The sequence below is a fragment of the Myodes glareolus genome, chromosome 11 (assembly GCF_982192425.1).
Source record: "Myodes glareolus chromosome 11, mMyoGla1.1, whole genome shotgun sequence".
Taxonomy (NCBI): domain Eukaryota; kingdom Metazoa; phylum Chordata; class Mammalia; order Rodentia; family Cricetidae; genus Myodes; species Myodes glareolus.
In genome coordinates, this window is record NC_142036.1 from 56540509 (window position 1) to 56561237 (window position 20729).

The 20729-nt window shown below is 48.1% G+C and overlaps 1 long non-coding RNA gene across 1 annotated transcript; it reads left to right on the top strand.

Moving 5' to 3' along the window:
• Positions 1-376: 376 nt before the first annotated feature.
• Positions 377-10365, top strand: LOC148120510 (uncharacterized). The gene is made up of 3 exons (XR_015739238.1): positions 377-707; positions 7682-7788; positions 9448-10365. It is a non-coding gene; the product is annotated as an uncharacterized LOC148120510 (long non-coding RNA).
• Positions 10366-20729: the final 10364 nt, after the last annotated feature.

The window sequence follows — 20729 nt, forward strand, 5'->3', positions numbered from 1 at the left end:
CACAGCCTGCCTCCCAGCAGACAGCCCCTGTTGTGGCAGGGTGGTGCCAAGACACTGTGGAGGTCCTTCCCACACAGGGTCAGCACAATCATCTGCAGTGGTCTCTAAAGTCCAGAGTCTCCAAGTACCAACTCAGGAGAGAAAAGGCTGTTGCACAGAGTGCTTCTTGGTCCACTCTGTAGCCCTCCAGGACCTAAGCTCCCCTGGCGTGTCTAGCCCATAGAATACAGGCCTACCTTTTCTGCCTCCTATGACTTCTGGAAATGAACCCGGAAGTAGGGGGAACCCCTAGCCTGGAGAAGTCATTTGAGGCCTCACACATTTGAGGCCTCTCTTTCAGGGAGGGATTAGAAGGAGGCCAGCCCGAGATTATCAGTCTGCCTCTCTCTTCCTTCTGCAACGGTTTGCCACCATTACAAACATTACCTCAGACTTTCCGTGAGCAAAAGGGTTCCTGGTATCCTTCAGTACCAGGCTGTGAAGGTCACTTCCGGTCAGAGACCGGGCAGAACTGGAATCATTGGCTTCTTCTCAGAGAGAATGCTGACTCTAAGGTAGTCAGGAAAAGGACAAAAATGACCTTTACCCCGTGGTCCTCTCCAGGTCTCTTCCCACCTCCTGATGAGTCAAGTAGCTTTCGTGGGGCAGGGGAGAAGAAACAAACCCTGAGATTTGGCCAGAGAGATTAAGGGTTGTTCTTTTCAGAGGTGAGTCCCCAGCACCCACATGGCGTTCACAGCTGTCTGTAACCCCAGTTCCAGGGGGTCTGATGTCCTCTTTAGACATCCACAGGCATCTGCGCACACACACACACACACACACACACACACACACACACACACACGCTCCTAACTTTATAAAAAGTGATTTATTTGAAAGGACAACCTTGATTTAGAGTCCTGACCACTCCTCCTTAGTGTAAATACTCCCAAGTTCCCAACGTTTGAACAACTGACTCACAGATGAACACTAAACTAATAGCTTCTCGTACACCAAGAAGGGAAAACTCGGGCACAGCATTCCCAGTCCGTCAACGTGCCCAACCTGAGCCTCACTTTCAGTTTCTCAGTCAGCGGTGGCTGGCCTTTGCCCAGATCACCGACTCGGCGGTACCACAGTGGTGCACGCTGCGGTGGTAAATGCCAAGGGACCGAATGCAGGGGGTACTTTGTTGTTTTGTTTGTTTGTTTGTTTGTTTGTGTCTGCCAGCGTAGAGCTGAATCTTGCTGGCGCCTCTTCCCAGGCCTGGGGAGGTTGGGGCATTCGCCATCTCCTGAACCCTTTGATGCTCATAGGGCTATCCGAGGACACTCTTTCTTGCGCCAGAGCTGAGGACACTCTCACACGTGCCTTCCTTCCAGAGGCAGTGCTTTCTGAGGACACCTTCCCTTGCTTCCTCTTCAGGAGGCTGTGATCAGTAGCTGGAGCCACCAGGACTCCCCCAGCCCAGTTGGAAGGGTTTAAAGGGGTGGTCTGAGAACCACACAGATTGTGGGCCCTGACGTTTAATTTGGCTGAGTGCTGAGATGGGCCCTTTCCTTTCCTCTTCTTTTCTTTTCAGCAGGGTCTCGTGTAGCACAGGTTGCCCTCAAATGTTTTACGTGTCCTTGAATCTCAAAACCTCCTCCTCCCACTTCACACGTGCTGGGATTACAGGCCGACATCACCACGCCCTGTTTTATGTGGTGCTGAGAAATTGAACCTTGTATACAGTAGGCAGGTTTTCTATACCGAGTTACATCTCGAGCCCCTGAAGTGGACTTTTTTCTTTTAAAAACTGACTTTAGGAAAATTCTGCTTCTTACACCTAAAGCATCAGTTCACAAACTGTGGGTCCCAACTCCTTTGGGGTGATACAACCCTTTCACAGAGGTCGCCTAAGACCATGGGAAAACACAGATATTTGCATTAAGATTCACAACAGTAACAAAATTACAACTATGAAGTAGCCACAAAAATAATTTTATGGTGGGGCTCACCACAGCATGAGGAACTGTATTAAAGGGTCCCAGCATTCAGAAGGCTGAGAAGCACTGAACAACCCATGTTGATTATTTCCTGATTTCTAGAGTGGTTTGTGAGCAAGACAGGGAGGGCTTAGATGTTCCTGTGAAGCTGAGTGTGACCCAATTTATCCACAGTGTTGACAGCTCTTTGATTTTTCCTTTCCCTTTGGGGCCTGAGAATGATGTAGGGCCCAGAAGAGGGCTAGAAACCACTTTTCCTTCCCCCACAGGGCAGTGAGTTGTTCTTTCAGATCTGACATCACAGGGCATTTTCTGGTTTACTGCCCTCCTGGGTGTGCCCCTGGCTGGAGCCGGTTTTATGAACTGAATGGTATCCTGGGCACGGGAGTCCTCCTCAGGGGCCTGCCTGACAGCCTAACCCAGTCCTGGGCTTTCCCAGGTCCCCACAGGTGTGCAGCCTAGGAGGAGCCGGCCTTGTCCAGTCAGTTCTGGGGAAATTAGCTCAAGAGAAGCGTCTCATTGGAATATGTCCTTGAAACTGTCAGCCTCATGGTCCCCTAGTCCCTTAAGGTCGGGCACTAAACAAATATTTTCTGAGGACCTGCTAGATACCACCAAGGGAGATGAACTATCATGGGACTTGCAGTTTGGTTTTCAGGTAAGGGGTCCTTATGCAATGAACGGGGCACAAGGCGCAAACTTTCTTGATGAGAGACAATGAGGGACCTTAGAGCATTAGAAGAAGACACCTGACCTCAACCTCTGGCACACACACACACACACAGACATACATGCATGTATGCACACGCACAGAGACAGACACACACACACATGCACACACGTGCGCGCGCGCGCACACACACACACACACACACACACACACACACACACACACACCCCACACACCACTTCCCCTAGCCCTTTCTTTGTCTATGCTCAGAAGCTTCTGCCCCAGGAGTGATCCCTCAGCCCAAAGCATCCCCAGAGCTCCCAAAGTGGTTCCCCTGACGAAAGTTCCTGTCTCAGAGAGGCAAACCCAAGGTAAGATGAGGCCCCACATTCTCCTGCTTCCCCCCAACTCAGGCTCAAGTCTGAAATCTGGTGATTGAGTGTGGTCTCATTTGGAGACAGGGCCTGCAGAGAGGTAATCAAGTTAGAATGTGTCACTAGAGTCAGTGCTGACTTAAACTGACTCACACCCTGATAGAAAGGGGGAAATTTGGTGGCAGACCACACGGGGACAACACCCATCTGTGACAACGGAGGCAAAGGTCAACTGATCCGCCCACAGCCAGGGAATGTTAAAGACAGCCAGCAGCCACCAGCAGTGAAGGCGAACAGCGGGAAGTCAATGCCCCTACAAGTCTTCAGAAAGACCCAGAGAGTCCTCTGACTGGCCTCAACCTTGGCCTCCTAGCCACTGGAAGTGTGCACCACACATCTTGAAATGCCCTGAATGGAGCAAACCGACACAGGGTCCCTCCAAGGGACTGAAGAAGAGTCTCTGGAAGCTTCCTCAGCTTCACTCCAAGATCTGGAGGAATGCAAAGCAGCTCCCACTTCCCGCAGACAGAAAGTCAAAGAGGGCGTGGTTTATTTCAAGGCCTCTCAGGGAGGTGTCTCTCTGGGAATAGAGTGTCTCATTCTGGATGGCTGTCAGCACCAGAAATCACAGAGTAACAGTGCTTGCTGTGTGCCAGAGACTTCTAGGAGCTTTGTGCTCCAGTGAGGAAACTGAGGCAGAAGGAGGTTCACTAGCTTGCACTTCATTTGCAGTGGATAAATAGGAAATATAGCCCTGTAACCTAAAAGGCACCCTCCAGGAGTCCAGCAGTCCATTTTTAAGCTGGTGGGTTAGAAGCTGGGCTCCGTCCACACAAGGCTGTGCTGGACACTTGTGCTGATTCTGTCTGCCAGTTTGTGTGCCACGCCACCCTTTGTGTCTGTCAAAGGAGCCTGCCCCAGACGAGCTAATTCCAAACATAGTACAAACTTCACAGGAAGAGACCCCTAACCTCGTCCCAGCCGGGTCCTGGGCACTCATCCACGTAGGCCAGGAATCTTCTGTTAGTTCTCTTCTTAGAAATCCCAGAATCCTCTCTCCAAATCTTTCTCCAGTGACCTTTTCTACCCACTCCTGAAAGTCACAGAAGACAAGGGTCTTTCCCCAAAAGCAGGGTGACGCTGATTAGCAAGGTCTGTCTGTGACTGATTTATCCGTTTCATCTTTGTTTCCTTTCCTGGCCGAAACTGCTGTCTAGTTGGATAGGTAGAAAGGCCTGACCACAAGCCTTTCTCTGTGGAATGATTCCTTTATGTGCATGAGAACATACATGAACATTCTTTGGGGCTGAGGATGTAGCTCAGTTGGTAGGGTGCTTGCCTAGCATGCAGAAGGCCCTGGGTTCAATGCCCAGGACAGTATAAATTAGATGCAGTGATTCACCCCTATAACCCCAGCAATCAGGAGGGAAAAGCAGGACGATCAGAAGCTCAATATCATCCTTGGCTATATATACATCTGATACTAGTCTGGGCTATATGAGACCCTGTTTGTTTGTTTGTTTGTTTGGATGTTACATCTCCTGCCTGAGCCCCTTTCACCCCACTGACTTTGCTTACCTCTTGAGGAATTGGAAGGCAAGAGGAGGAAGACGGAACTCACAGAACAAAATCAGGCCACTGGGCCAAGCCAGTCTCATGCAAAGCTGTCCTTGGGGGTGGGGGCAGAAGTGAGGACTGTGGCTCCAGGCCTTGGCCACCTCTTTTTCTACTGGTAGTATTTCCTTTTTACCATTCTTTTCTTACCCAGGGCTAAGCCATCTCTCAGGGGCTGACTCTAAGGCTTGGAAATTTACTCCAAGGGATCCAACTACGAGGGCTGGTGTCTATAGCAATTCCTGAGGTCCACCCTGCCCTGTGATCCTCCCACGATGATCGGGAAGCCCAGAAGTGTGGACTAAACAGGCATAGAGACTGTTTCCCAGGAAAGGAAGTTGTGACTTCATTTGTATCTATGTCAAAATAGTGTTTTCAGTTGATTTCAGTCTTGGCTACAAAGAAGATGATGAGCCAAATAGATTTGGTATTTGTTGGTGGTTCAGCTTCTGGAAGCTTGCTTACGGAGGCCTCCATTGTGCCCGGGGTATGGAGAATATACTCTTAAGCCTTGCTGCCTAGAGGATGAGAGTCTAACCTGGAGGCCAGTCTAAGTTCATCAGGAACCAGAGACACTGACGTTTCTCTAAACCCGTCGAAGGCTTTGCTCAGGTTTTGTTAACAGGCCAAATGTCTCAAGAAAATGGGAGTTGATGGTAGCCATCCACATGGTTAGTCCTACAGCCCAGACAGCCCTGGCTTGCAAGGCCTCTCCATCTCTCTCCTGGAAGGGCACAGCCACCCTCATGGTGGTGCCGTCTCCTCTGCGTCTGTTCTCAGCTTCACTCTCCAACTCGATTCCTCTCCTTCCGTTCTCTCCCAATCCCATTGTATGTGACTGCCACCTGGCAGGGTTCCGACTGCATCGAGGCATCCTCTTGGTTCTAATCACCTCCCCAAGGTTATTCTCGCTTAACTGACGGTTGTCACCCCCCAGGAGGGGCTAGCCTCTGGGAACCTTTATTTTGGTTAACATGGGATCGTTTGTCCAACCTGGTGGTCCAGCCAGGTGGAGACAGTAGTGGATAGGCTCCCCCTAAAAGGCTATGGGCAGGCTGATACCTGAGACAACTTTAGTATGGGGGTCGTTGGTGATGGCTAAAGGTTGTAGAAGACGGAAATCACTCTGAGCTGGAAAAAGTGGGCTTCCTGGGCCAGTGAGACGGCCAAGGGCTCCACCCATGTCACTGGGGTCATAGGAGAGACAAGGACATGCAGGGATGGCTACCATGGCAGGCTGTCTTGGTGTCTACAGGTTTTTGTTTCTCTTCCCCATGGAGAAAGCTATATCCCTACCCTGATAACATCAGATTGGGGTGTCTGGAGCTTTGAGACATGAAGTGTGACCTCTGTCGATTTTAGGCGATGCTTTGCTCGTCATTCCATCATACACCATGCTGTCTTTTCACTCAGTCATCAGGATAACACTACCCCAAACAGGAACTCTTCCTTCAGCTTGGGGGTCCAGGAGGAGAGCATCCGGGAACACAGTCAGTGCGTAAGGGGAACAGACAATAAATAATAAACACATGTGCTGAGCCACTGAGGCTTGGGGTTATTTGTTACTACGGCATAACCTAGCCTAGCCTAACTGGTGTAAGGGTCAAGTTGTGGTTTCAGACTCTCAGATAAGGGAAGGGAAGAATGAAGGTGATGTGGAGAAGGGAGGAGAAGTATTGACCGGAATCCAAATGTAGCAGAAGAGAGCCTGGACACAGAGAGGCAAGAGAGGCTCCAGGAAGGGTTAGCTTTCAAGCGCCCGTTTTATGTCCTGGGTTTCAGAAACAGGTCCTACATGATTTTGCTTGGGTTACCACCGAAAACCCTACGGACCACGGGGCCTAAGCAGCAGACATGTATTTTGCCGACAGTTTTGGAGGGGAGACGGCAAAGAGCGAGGTGCCAGAGGAGTGCATTTATTCTGCATCCTGTCCTCTGTCCCAACTGCATACAGCCACGTGAGATCTCAGTCTGACCTGTCTGCTCTTCCAGAGAGGACATCATTGTTGGGCGGGCCGTCTTGCTCTAGGGCCGTCCATCTCAGGGGAGTTGAGGTATGAAGACAAGAAGTGGAGAAGGCGTTTCCAGAGGCATCACAAGTGATGTATGACTCACGCGTCCTTTCCTCCTGAAAGAGCAAGAGACTGTATGGGGCAGGGTGGGGAGGCGCTGATGTTAGAGGAGAAGCAGGGGTTGGAGAGACAAGGGAGAAAGAGAATCTGTTACAACACTCATTGCTCTAAATTACCACAACACTAGCACGTATGTGAGTTGTATATAAAATATTTAGTATGCTGCATATATTTTTATTTTATATATATATATACACATATATATGTGCATATATATCGAGAGAGAACGTTTGTTTTGTTTTGTTTTTTGAGACAGGCTCTCTCCACGTAGTCCTGGCTGTCCTGGAACTCACTATGTAGTCCAGGCTCGCCTGGAACTCACAGAGATCCTTTTGCCTCTGCCTTCCAAGTGCTGGGACTAAAGGTGTGGTCTACTGTCTACCATACCCAGCTAGTAAAAAATATTGTTTTAAGACTGATGTGAAAAATAAACCAATGTCGGAGGAAGATTGACAACCCCTCCAACCAAGGATGACATATACCAAAACATCATTCACAAAAAGGCCCGCGCATGCCAGAGAAAGTGGATCTATACAAGCGAGACTCTCAAGGCTCAAGGCCCCTGAGCTTCCGAGAGAGAGAGAGAGAGAGAGAGAGAGAGAGAGAGAGAGAGAGAGAGATGTAGAAGGCCACAGCCACATTCTCCATCACAAGATGGCGCTGACATCCGGCTTCACCGCCAGGTGAACGCACACGTGTTGGTAATTTTCCACTACTGTCCCCGCCTACTCCCGAGGCATCACCTGGGACTGGGAGCAGCGGACCAATCCAAGAGTGACACGTCCGAAGCAGGGTCTGTTTCCTATATAAGGGATGGCTTCCTTCATTTCTGGGTCTCCGCCATGTTGGCTGATGCTCGCTCTCCCAAGGGGCATTAAAGCTTTTCTACAGAAGTATCCTATGTGTCCCACATGGTTCTTGTAGGCGAGGCCGAGCGCAGGACATCTGGTGCCATACCCGGGAAGAAGAAGAACTTTGCACCGCCGGAGACCAGGAGGATTTCAGAACTGCAGGCACGCATACTCAGAGAGGTACGCTCTAAAGTCCAGAGAACATATCAAAAACTGAGCAGCAGTGGGAGGTTGTGCGCACGCACCCAGATAAGTTAAAAAGGACCCCCCAGTGATTCTAAAAAAGTAAAAATGGGGGAGAAGGCTGATTTACAAGGTCAAAAGCTTTATGTTATGTTATGTGTGTTGTCTTTTGTGTACTGGACAGGAGAAAGATATTTAAATTTAGAAACTGCTAAGGATATGATGTTTTGGAAAAGAGGTTCTGTTTTCATCTCCACAGAAAAGGAGAGCCTAAAGGTGTACTTGGGATTTATGTGGTTTGAATCACCGAGACCTCCTGAAATGTTGTAGTGTTTACCCCTAAAATGCAGCGTCCCAATACAGCAGGAAGCAGCCAGAGAGATTAACGGCGCCCAAATTCCCTAAAAGATTAAATGAGGTCCTTTCAGTGGTTGCAGAGCAGCAAGCCTGCTTCTCTGAATTCCGCTTTGCTCCGTACACCGGTTTGGGCTCGGAGTGGGTGGAGCTGAGCTTTGCTCGGTGGCTATGGTGGGGGGCACGTTGCGCCGGCTCAGTACCGAGAATGAGAGCGGTGCCACAAGCTGCCAGGCCAAAATTGTACCTAATTGTACCTTGCAATGTACCTAAAACTGTGAGGGTCTCTGAGGCTAAAATGGCTCTGGTTCCATTTGGCTATGCTAAACGATGCTAACTTCAGGCAGGACTGGTCATAATTATCATAATAAAAGCGCAATTAAGGTTTAGACGCAGTAAACAGGCAGTACCGTATTACATCTACATAGTGCGACTTAAGTTTTTAAGAACTGCTTAGCATTTTAAGAACTCAAGTCCTCCTGAAAGATTGCTGTATATACGCTTGGCTTGTCTGATGTTTTGGGATCCACAGGGAGATGAATGCGAAGGGCCCTTGGATTTTGGGGTGATTGGGTCGTTGGCTGGATCTGTGAGAGTTTACAGCCGCTTTTGCTGTGGCACAGGTGTTGAGAGTTTGCTAGTAGGGAAGCGGCCCTGGTCGCCGCCTCTCCCATCGGCCCCTTGAGCCTCAGCGGCTCTGGTGCGGACCTTGAGATGTTGCCGGCCTGTGCCGCCTCTGTCTGGGTGTCGGCTCCCGCCACACTCCCCCACCAACACAGTCGCGGAGGACTGGGCTGGCCCCGCGGGGAAGGCAGGGGCGCCTGGGTGTGGAGCCGCCACTTCCTGGCCTGGGACACGCGGAGTCGCACAGCGATCAGGCCCAGGGCCGCACACAGCCCTTGGATGGCGGGCGGGCTCTGGAGTCCGAGGCCACCGTACTGGCAAGGAATACGGGAGCCAATAAATCTTAAACCTAATATCAACAAACAGGGCCTGGGTTTTTCCTAGGCGCCACTGGGGCAGCACGGCCTATATCATGAAAAACAGAGACCCTCAATCAGTTATCTACCACAGTGGCTACAGCCCTGGATCAGCAGGCTATCATAGATACATCTATTAGAGGTAAAATAATGGTTCTTAATCAAATAATTGACCTAGTACAAAAACAGGTGGATATCTTATGGCAGTTTGCCCAATTGGGCTGTGAATAGAAAACTCCAGCCTTATGTGTGACCAGTGTACCATATGAGAACTTTATAAAAGTGGCTAACTTGTCCTGAAAATTGTCTTTGTATCTTGCAGGAGAATTTTGATGATTTACTGTCCTCCTTGAGATGGTCCATCGTGACAATCAACTTCACGCGAGTGGACATAAGCCTGGCCAAAGGATTCCAGTCCTGGGTCATGTCCTTCATCCCCTACTTCAAAGAATGGGTGGGGGTGGAAATGTTTTGAAACGGTCCTGCTATGGAATAGTGTTTCTCCTCTGGATGGTCTGCTGACTCAAATCCCAAAGTCTTAGGGACAAAGTGGTTTTTGCACAGCGCTGGCTGCCCTGGAACAGGGAGCCTCTTCTGATGTGTGGTTATCTATGTTAAAGCAGTAAGGTTTAAGCCAACCAGTTCCTACACCCCTAGGACTGTGGTCCATGGCACAGGGTGGAGTGCTTGGCTTAGTTAGCCCTAAAGGTTGTGGAGCTGAAAAGCATTGCACAGAGAATGGCCCTCTCTGAGAGATAAGTCGCCCTGCATAAGGGTTTCCTGCCGTATATTCCCCTTTCCCAGAAAAATGGCAGAGGGCAGGCCGGATAGGTTCCAGGTGTCATGAGCCTAGGGGCAGATTCCGTGTAAGCCCATTTTAATGTTTCCATTTTGGGAAGTGCGACCTCTATCTTTACCTTCTGAGGGAGTTGCCTTTCTGCAAAGAAGTAAAATTAGGGGGAGATGTAGAAGGCCACAGCCACATTCTCCATCACAAGATGGCGCTGACATCCGGCTTCACCGCCAGGTGAACGCACACGTGTTGGTAATTTTCCACTACTGTCCCCGCCTACTCCCGAGGCATCACCTGGGACTGGGAGCAGCGGACCAATCCAAGAGTGACACGTCCGAAGCAGGGTCTGTTTCCTATATAAGGGATGGCTTCCTTCATTTCTGGGTCTCCGCCATGTTGACTGATGCTCGCTCTCCCAAGGGGCATTAAAGCTTTACTGCAGAAGTATCCTATGTGTCCCGTGTGGTTCTTGCAGGCGAGGCCGAGCGCAGGACAGAGAGAGAGAGACACCTAGTCTGTTTTCCATTGCAGTGATAAACACCATGACCGAAAGCAACTTGGGAAAGAGGTTTATTTCCGCCTCCACCCAGAAGTGAAGTCAGAGCAGGAACTGCAGAGACCATGGAGGAACGCTGTTTACTGGCTTCCTCTCCCTGGACGTCCCAGCCATTTTTCTTTCTTTCTTTATTTTCTGAGACAAATGCAGCCGCTCTGTGTAGCCCTGGCTGTCTTGGAACTTACTCTGTAGAACAGGCTGACCTGAACTCACAGAGATCCACTTTTCTCTGCCTCCGGAGTGCTGGAATTAAAGATGAGCACCACAGGCCTGGCCTTCAGCTACCTTCCAGTGCTGTCCCCAGTGAGCTGGGCCTCCCACATGGTTATTCAAGAAAATGCCCCACGAAGTTCTCCGCAGGACAATCCAATGAGGTCATTTTCTATGTTGAGACTCCCTCTTCTCAGATGACTCCAGCTTTTGTCAAGTTGACAAAATCTAACACACATAGGCACGAAATAGAATGAATAATTTTTTTAAAACAAAAAAAAAAAAAACAGGGCCAGAGAGATGTCTCAGTGGGTCAAGTGCTTGCTTCCCAAGTGTGATACCTGAGTTCAGTCCCCAGAACCCCTGTCAAAAGCCAGTGGACATCGGCAAACCTAGCACGGCCACAGTGAGGTGACAGCAGAGGAACCAGGAGGAACCAGGAGAGTTAGCCCCGAGTGAGCAGCAAGGCAGAAATGGAGAATCGGCTTCCAAGAGGTGTCCTCTGATCTCTGCAGCCAGGCGTCCACACAAAAATAAGAAATACCATTTTAAAACAATAAAAAACTGCACATCATCAACAATAAATAGAACAGGCTGTGAGAAGTGGATGCAGACACTACCTTTAGGAGAATAGGCTAGAGAGGAGAGGAAGGACAAATCGCCCACCTCCAGCCACATCACTCTACCAGGATGGAAATACCCATCGCAAGTCAGACTGCCCACCCCAGCGCTCTCTCTCTCCACATCTAGCAACGAAGGAAGGGCCAGGCTGGGGTCCTAGGTGGTGCTTGACCCATGGCATGGGATTCAACAACTGTCCCTGAGTTGTTCAGCTTTTGGTTTTTCGAGGCATGGTTTCTCTGTGTAGCTTTGGAGCCTGTCCTGGTCCTTGCTCTGTAGACCAGGCTGGCTCGAACTCACAGAGATTCTCTGCCTCCCGAGTGCTGGGATTAAAGGCATGCACAACCACTGCCCGGTGAGTTATTCAGCTTTTAATGGGGTGTCAAGTTGAATTAAATGCAAACCAGAAACGTTTTCCGTGTTCAGACCTCATCCACAGGCAGCCTGTAACTAGCTAGAGTCCTGCCTCCAGACTTACAGGGTAGGTATTTTCTCCACTGTGAGACAATTACTCAGAGGAGTCAATGTGCTTGCCGGAGGTCGGTACTGGGAAGAACTGAGGCGAACACATCATCACGTCTCCTGACTCCAACCTAATTCCAGGCAGGACAGGAAATCATGTGAAGTGATCATCTCCTCTGCCCTCCTGCCCCTCCCTGCAGAGAGGAGAGAGAGAGAGAGAGAGAGAGAGAGAGAGAGAGAGAGAGAGAGAGAGAGAGAAAGTGTAGTAAATATGGTAAAAGTTTGGCTACTGTCCTGGGATGCTTTCCTAAAACAAGACTGTTTTTAATTAATATTGAGAGGAAAGTGTGACCCTGGCAGTGAGAAAGACTCGCACTGATGTTGAAGAAGGCACAGAACAAGCACGTATTTGCATTTTCTCTTACTTGGAAAGGTCGCCAAGAAACCACATACACACGCACACACCTTCCTGGACCAGTTTTCCCGCGAGCCCGAGGTCCTGAAAGGATGCATCTGGATGTTCCCCTGGTGAGGCCCTCAGGCAGTCGCCGTGCGCATCGGTGTCCCATGCCCCTTGAGAAGCACAATCGCACCCATTGTTCCTGTTGGCAGAAACTGGCTTCTGGCTCCAGTGTCTTCATTTTCTTCTACATCTTTGTTTCCTTTGGGACACACACACACACACACACACTCACGAACAGCTGGAGGAACGAGGTGGTTGGCTCACTAACAGACTTTGACAGAGCCACCCATCCTCCCCAGCTGCACCCAATTAACTTGGCATGGTTTTGCACAGGCCGAAGTCATACACTGCCGAGGGATGCTTCCCCACTCCTGCCGCTTGTTCCTGACCTCCAGAGACCAGGCAGCCCCACCTTCCTGTTTTGTGTGCTCCCCATTCTTCTAAGAGGAAGGAAAGGGTTGTGTTCTTGGGTCTTTGCAACAAGAAGCTCCCTAGAGGTTCTGAATCTGCACTTCAAAGGGAAGGGAGAAGCGTTAACCTAGTTCAGCTGAGCCTTCGGAAACAAAAGCTAGGTGCTCAGGCTCTATTTCTAGTTAGAGGTTTTATATGTTCTAGCTATACGCTTCTAGCTCGGCGCATGCGCATGAATATCACAGGCCAGAACTCATGGGGCCTGCCATTCGGGACCCACCTATGAGCAAGTCTGTCAGAAAAACCAAGTGGGACTACATTCTGCTAAAAACACACTCTCCCAAGATGCTGTTCGTTCATTTCAAAGACCTTCCTGGCTTGGAAATGTTTGCACGGTAGACAGGGTACGACCCACAAGAAACATACTGAGTGCTGGCTCTGCCGTTATTCCAAAAACCATCACCAGGAGTTCCCATCCCAACGGGGAAGCCAGAGTCCTGCGAGCTCATCCTGTTTCCTGCAGTCTGGGGACAGCCGGAGGAGCTCCATTTCTGCCGCCCTGTGAGGCCCACACATTGCGCAGCTCGCCTGGCTAACACTGGCGCGGAAGATGCTCTCACAGATGTGTTGAGGAGCAAACAGATGTTCACAGCCCACAGCAGCTCTCTTTCCACGACCTGGAAGTTCCCTCAGTCCTGTGCATCTCCCCCCCTCACCCCAGGCCTCAGAGAACTTCCTTTGTGCTGTTGGCCACAGTTTCATCCCCCAGAGCAGGATGGGGCAAGGCCTTCTTTGGAGGCCTCTGGTGAAAGCACCTATTCACCCCCCCCTCCGTTTTTTTTCCTAAGAAAAGTGCAAAGCCGAGAAAAAGAAATGCTTGTTTCTTTTGATCATAGTATGGCGAATGACTTTAAACTCATCAGCTTGAAACAATTAGCATCGCTTCAGGGTTCCACAGCTTAGAAACCTGGAGTGACTCCTCCGTGGCCCTGCTACAGTTTCAGCTCAAATGTTTATGGGACGGAAGGGAGCTCAAGAGTGTGTGTAGAGGGGCAGGATCTGCCTGCAAATTCAGGCACGCAGAGGAGTAGCTTCAGGGCTTCGCTCCTTCCTGGCTGTTGCTCGTGGATGCTATTTCCTCACAACCGGAGCTGCTTACTCTCCGCCTGGCCATCTTCAGGAAGTGGGGGCTAGGTTCTCCCAGAATGGATGAGCCAAGAGAAACACAGAGCCCAAGACAAGGACTACACACAGTCCTCTCTACCCTCACCTCAGAAGTGACATCTCATCCGGAATCTGTCCTGTGTTGTGTAACGTGGAAGCATATAGGGTGTGTCTGGCCTTGAATTCCCTCATTTTGTAAAGCAGCAGCCGCTTCAAGCATAAGGGTTGAAGGAGAATGATTCTGCTTCTTATTTATGCACATAAACAAACCACCATCTGTCAACATGCCAGAAAGCACAAACCAATAAATAATTTATCTGTGCTAATAAATAATTACACTTGTGACTATATTAATCATGTCAGACATACCAGATACATGAGTATATCTATCACACCAGAGTCTGGGGATCCCAGCATGCCTTTCACATGGGCGCTCAGGATTTGAACTCAAGTCTCCATGCTTGCTTTGGGAATGTTCTTAGCCAGTGAGCCATCTTCCTAGCCCCACAGACAATGTAATTAATAAAGGAAAAAAATGTTTTTCCCAATTCTGAAGGCTGCAAATTTCAAGAGAATGATGCTAACATTTGGGAAGGGCCTCGCGTGACATCATAACAAGGTGGGAGGGCGAACATGCTAGCTCAGTTTCTTTTTCTCTTGATAAAGCCACTGATCCCATCGTGGAGACCCCTTCCCCCATGAACTCCTCCAACCCTAATTACCTCCCCAAAGCTCCTCCTCCAAATACTATCAACAAATGAATTATGGGATTAGATTGCTAACCCAAACATCTAGGGAGGCTGAATTGAAGCCCCAGCAGTGATTCTGCCTGTGGGAGCTGCTTGTCCCACAGAGCTAGATGTCATGTGATCAGTTTGCGTTCTTTTCTGTGTGGTCAGCACCAAGAAATGCCAGCTCTCCTCAGAGCCAGAGGTTCTACTGGGGGGGGGGGGGGGTTGGGGCGGAGGAGAGCTGCTTTGTGCAGTAATGAATTCCTCTATTCCTAACTCAAGCATTCCCTGTTAGCTGCGAGATCTCGTGACTCATCTCTTGGCACAGTTAGTGATGCCGAGGTATCCCGGGAGCACCCTGGGTGTCTGTTCCCGTACGCTGGGATTCCATGCTCCAGGATTGAGTTGCTCCTTCAGAAAAGCTTCCAGTCGCATGATTCTCGTTCTAAAACATGAATTGCTTTAAGAAGGCCCCGGGGTCAAAGTGTTCAAGTCTCCCTCCAGCAGAATGCTGAATGCCCCCACAGAGCTGAAGTGTGGCGGCAGGAGGGAGGAGCAGCCGGGCTCTGATGGAGCCAAAGAGACACAGTGCTAAATCCCAGGAACAGTTAAAGCAGCCTGTTTGGAAAGACAGAGGATTATCTAAAGCCAGCCTCTGTCAGTGGCTGTGCTCTGCCACACTGGGAACCAGTAGAGTTTCAGACACGCTTAATCTGGAGCTATCTGCTGTCATCTAAACTGACTTGAAATGAAGTTGGGTTTTAGGGCTAAGTCTGTGGATTCTGCCTCCTAGACCCTAGCTGATCCGCCATAGTCACCAGGGTTCCAACATCAACTGTCTAGAACCCCTGGACTCCAACACTGACTGTCTAGAACCCCTGGCTCCCGGAACAGCACTTCTCATCTGGCCACGCCCCACCAGCATTCAATCCTTCTCTTCCCTCCTCCCTCCTTCAGGTCTCTTTACTCCCCTTACCAGATTTGATCTCAAAAGGACCTTACGTGATTCCAGTTTGGTGGAGCACACTACATTGTTACAACCAAGAGTAAAAGAGACAAATGGGACCTGCGATGTTGTCTAGTTCAGTTTCTCCCCAAACTCAGAAATCTTCAAAGGTTTATTCCCCAACTGACATTTTTGTAATAACTCCAAGACTGGCACTAAGCACTCAGTGCCCTTTGGAAGATCCTATAGTCCTAGTCTCCATCCCCACATTGACTCTCTTACATTGAAATTACCCTCTCCAAGCAGGGATACAAGGAATATACCTAAACATAATAAAGGTAATAAGCAACAAGCCAACAGCCAACATCAAACTAAATGGAGAGAAACTCACAGCGATTCCATTGAAATCAGGAAGAAAACAAGGTTGTCCACTCTCTCCATATCTATTCAATATAGTTCTTGAGGTCCTAGCTAGAGCGATAAGACAGCCAAAGGAGATCAAGGGGATACAAATTGGAAAAGAAGAAGTCAGACTCTCGTTATTTGTTAATGATATGATAGTTTACATAAACAATCCAAAGAATTCTACCAAGGAACTTCTACAATCCATAAACACTTTCAGTAATGTAGCAGGATACAAGATTAACTCAAAAAAAAAAAACCCAAAACAGTAGCCCTTCTGTACACAGATGATAAAAGGGCTGGGGAAGAAATCAGAGAAACAACACCCTTCACAATAGCCACAAATAGCATAAAATATCTCAGAGTAACTCTAACCAAATAAGTGGAAGACTTGTATGACAAGAACTGTAAATCTTTGAAGAAAGAAATTGAAGAAGACACCAGAAAGTGGAAAGATCTCCCATGCTCTTGGGTAGGTAGAATTAACATAGTAAAAATGGCAGTCTTACCAAAAGCAACCTAGGATTCAATGCAATTCCTATCAAAATCCAAGCAAAATCTTCACAGACCTCAAAAGAATGGTACTCAACTTCATATGGAAAAGCAAAAAACCCAGGATAGCTAAAACAATCCTGTACAATAAAAGAACTTCTGGAGGCATCACAATCCCTGACTTCAAACTCTACTACAGAGCTACAGTAATGAAAACAGCCTGGTACTGGCATAAAAACAGACAGGAGGACCAATGGAACTGAATCGAAGGCCCGGATATTAATCCACACACCTTCGAACACCTGATTTTTGACAAAGAAGCAGAAAAATATCAAATGGAAAAAAGAAAGCATATTTAACTAATGGTACTGGCATAACTGGATATCAACATGTAGAATAATGAAAATAGACCCATATCTATCACCATGCACAAAACTCAAGTCCAAATGAATCAGAGACCTCAAAATAAAGTCAGCCACACTGAACCTCATAGAAGAAGAAGTGGGAAGTACACTTGAACGCATTGGCACAGGAGACGACTTCCTAAATATAACCCCAGTAGCACAGACACTGAGAGAAACAGTTAATAAATGGGACCTCCTAAAAATGAAAAGCTTCTGTAAAGCAAAGGACACAGTCAACAAGACAAAATGACAGCCTACAGAATGGGAAAAGATCTACAGCAACCCCACATGGAACAGAGTTCTGATCTCTAAAATATACAAAGAACTCAAGAAATTGGTCATCAAAAGAACAAAAAATACAATAAAAAAATTGAGTACAGACCTAAACAGAGAACTCTCAACAGAGAAATCTAAAATGACTGAAAGACACTTAAGGAAATGTTCAACATCTTTAGTCATTAGAGAAATGCAAATCAAAACAACTCTGAGATTCCATCTTACACCTATAAGACTGGCCAAGATCAAAAACACTGATGACAACTTATGCTGGAGAGTATGTGGGGTAAAGGGAACACTCTTGCATTGCTGTAGGAGTGCAAGCTGGTACAGCCCTTTTGGATATCAGTATGGTGATTTCTCAGAAAATTAGGAAACAAACAACCTTCCTCAAGACCCAGCAATACCACTTTTGGGTATATAGCCAAAGGATGCTCGATCGTGCCACAAGGACATGTGCTCGTTGCAGCATTGCTTGTTGTAGCGAGAACGTGGAAACAACCTAAATGCCCCTCAACCGCAGAATGGATAAGGAAAATGTGATACATTTACACAATGGAGTACTACACAGCAGAGAAAAATAATGACATCTTGAAATTTGCAGTCAAATGGATGGAACTAGAAAACATCATATTGAGTGAGGTAACCCAGACCCAGAAAGACAATTATCATATTTACTCATATGTATATGTATCATATCATCATAAGTGTTTTTTAAACATAAAGCAAAGAAAACCAGCCTACAAATCACAATCCCAGAGAACCTAGAAAACAATGAAGACTCTAAGAGAGACATATGTAGATCTAGTCTACATGGAAAGTAGAAAAAGACAAGATCTCCTGAGTAAATTGGGAGCATGGGGACCATGGGAGAGAGTTAAAGAGGAGAAGAGAGGCAGGAATGGACAAACAGAAAAATGTAGAGCTCAATAAAATAGAATAAATTACCCTCTCCAAAGCTTAGGATGGCTTATTTTGTCTTCTGGGGCAAACTAGAGGACAACATCTCCTTCCGTGGTGACCTTTGAGATATTTGAAGAAAAATTCTATCAGACAGGGCGGATGCTGCCACGAATGAACCTAATTTTGCTGAATTGTAGATCTGACACCATTGGTAGTGTGTGATTTGAGTAAGTCCCATCATTGCATCTGTAAGCAGAAATATGACCCGCGCTACAGTGGCAGGGCCGACTACGGTGGGACTATCTCCACACCCAGTGACCTTATATATGTCACTTAAAATTGGTACTCTATAGGGCTACAAAGATGGCTCAGCAGTTAGGAGTACTGACTACTCTTGCAGAGGACCCAGGTTCAAGTCTCAGCATCTACATGGTGGCTAACAACCATCTCTAACTCCAGTTGTAGAGGCTTTGACACTGTCTTCTGGCCTCTGTGAGCACCAGGCACACTTGTGGTACACAGACATCCACATAAGCAAAATACCCATACACATAAGATAACAATAACACATACACAGAGAGAGTGTGTGATCAAGAACATATGTTACTCTTATGGAGGACTAAGGTTCATTTCCCAGAACCCGTATGGCAGTTTACAACAGTCTGTAATTCCAGTTACTTGGAATTTGATACCATCCTCTGGCCTCTATATCAGGCACACTTATGGTACACATACATATATTCATACACAGAAAATTATAAATATATATATATATATACACACATATATAAAATTGGCATTGCAGCAGTATTTGTGCCATGGGTGTTGGTAAATGCTGCAAAGTAGCAGGCGTCTCTGGTTTGGGTTTTCCAGCACCACTAACTGCGTTTTGGTTTCATTGTCAAGATCCAATAAGACGGTGCAAGTTCTTCATGAATTCCAAATATTAGTTACTTTGATAGATTGCCGTAGGTCAGCCCCCAAGCAGTTGCATGGCTGAATTTGTGTGTGATCACTTGCCACATGGTCCTTGGGCTAGTTCCGGGACTCCCTCGGTGAAGGAGAAAGTGACAGGAATTTGGGGTACAGGCACAAAGAACCCTAGAGCAGTCCACTGCTCTGATGCTCTGAGAAGTTGTGTTCAGCCCACCTTCCAGTGAATAAGAAGCCATGTAGAGGATGGGGGAGCATGAGGGAGGTCTGTCCCTGGATGTCCCACAGGCCTCGGACACTTTGGAACACCACACTGGACAGACCAAAGCTCCCTGGCCCGACTGCAGAGTTGAGTAAATGAATAGTTGCTGTTGGTTTAGGACACTAGGTTTTAGGCGTGGCTTCTACACGATGATAGCTGTAGAATGATGACTATTACAGTTATTATCAGACCCCACCAAGCTTTTGCTTGGCCAAGTTAAACTCCCTGGTCCCTGGCTGGCACCCTACTCTTCCTCTGGGTGGGCTCCATTGGCCAGTTCTGAGACGGCTGCGTGCTCATCACTAGGGCACGCACTGTGCAGCGGCTGTGGGCTGGCAGCCCAGAATTTTGAATCCTGGCTGAACACTGCAGGCGGAGAGAAAGTCTGGCTTTTGGCACTCACAGCTCCTTCTGTGAGCTCATCCAAAGCCTCTTCAGTCATCTCAAAGCCCCAGGCTGTGAAACCAAGCCCTCCCATGCTCACATCATTTTAGAGAATCTAAATATACATTTTGTAGCCATTACCTTTATCTTTCCACTTTCCGCTTATTAATTCAACCTTTCAAAATCTGAATTCAAATTTGTTTTCAAAGTTTTGCAACTGTAGCATTTCTGCAATGGTTTGAGTATTTCCAAAGTCCATGTGTTAGACATTTCATTCCCAAAGCAACAGCATTGAAAAGTGGACGCTTTCAAAGATGTGAGGACTTGAGGCCTCTGCCCTCTTGACTGACTTCATGTCTGTATAAAGGGAATGAGTTTGCTATCACAATATCTGGTGTGTGTGTGTGTGTGTGCGCGCGCGCACGTGTACGCTTATGTGTGTGTGTCAATTAAATGGGCATTTAGCTCGCATGTATGTCTGGGCACCATGTGCATTTGTAGGTTTGGTTCCCCTGGAACTGGAATTACAGATGGCTGTCAGCCACTGTGTGGGTGCTGGGGATTGAACCCAAGTCCTCTGAAAGAGCAGATAGTTTTCTTAAATTCGGAGCCATCTCTGCACCCCCTTGACCATGTTCTTGCATGCGTGGGGATGCAGATGTGTGTGCATGTAGAGGCTGGAGGATAACTTCCGGGTGTTGATCCTTGCCTTTTCACGCCAACTGAGAACAGGGTCTCTGCTGTTGTGTAAACCAGGCTAGCAGGACCACAAGCTTCTGCGGCCTCCCTAGCCTCTGCTTCCCATCTCCCTGTAGGAGCACACTGGGGTTACAGCTTGCCCTACTGGATCCAGCCTGTATACAGGGTTCTGGGATTTGGAACTCGGGTTGGGAGACGCATGCAGCAAGCACTCTTACCCACATAGCCATCTCCCCAACCCAAGAGCGTGTTTCTTATAAAAGCATATTTGAACGCTCCCTCTCCTCCTCCTACCCTCCTTCCATTTCTTCCTGCCGTTTGATATCTTCTGCCTCTTATGATACAAGAAGAAGATCCCCACCAGAAGCCAGCACTACATTCTTTCCAGCTTCCAAAACCATCAAATGAATCTCTGCTCTGCTGCAAATTACCCAGTCTGTGTATTCTATTGCAGCAGAATGGAAGACACTACGAGCATCTCATTCCCAGCAC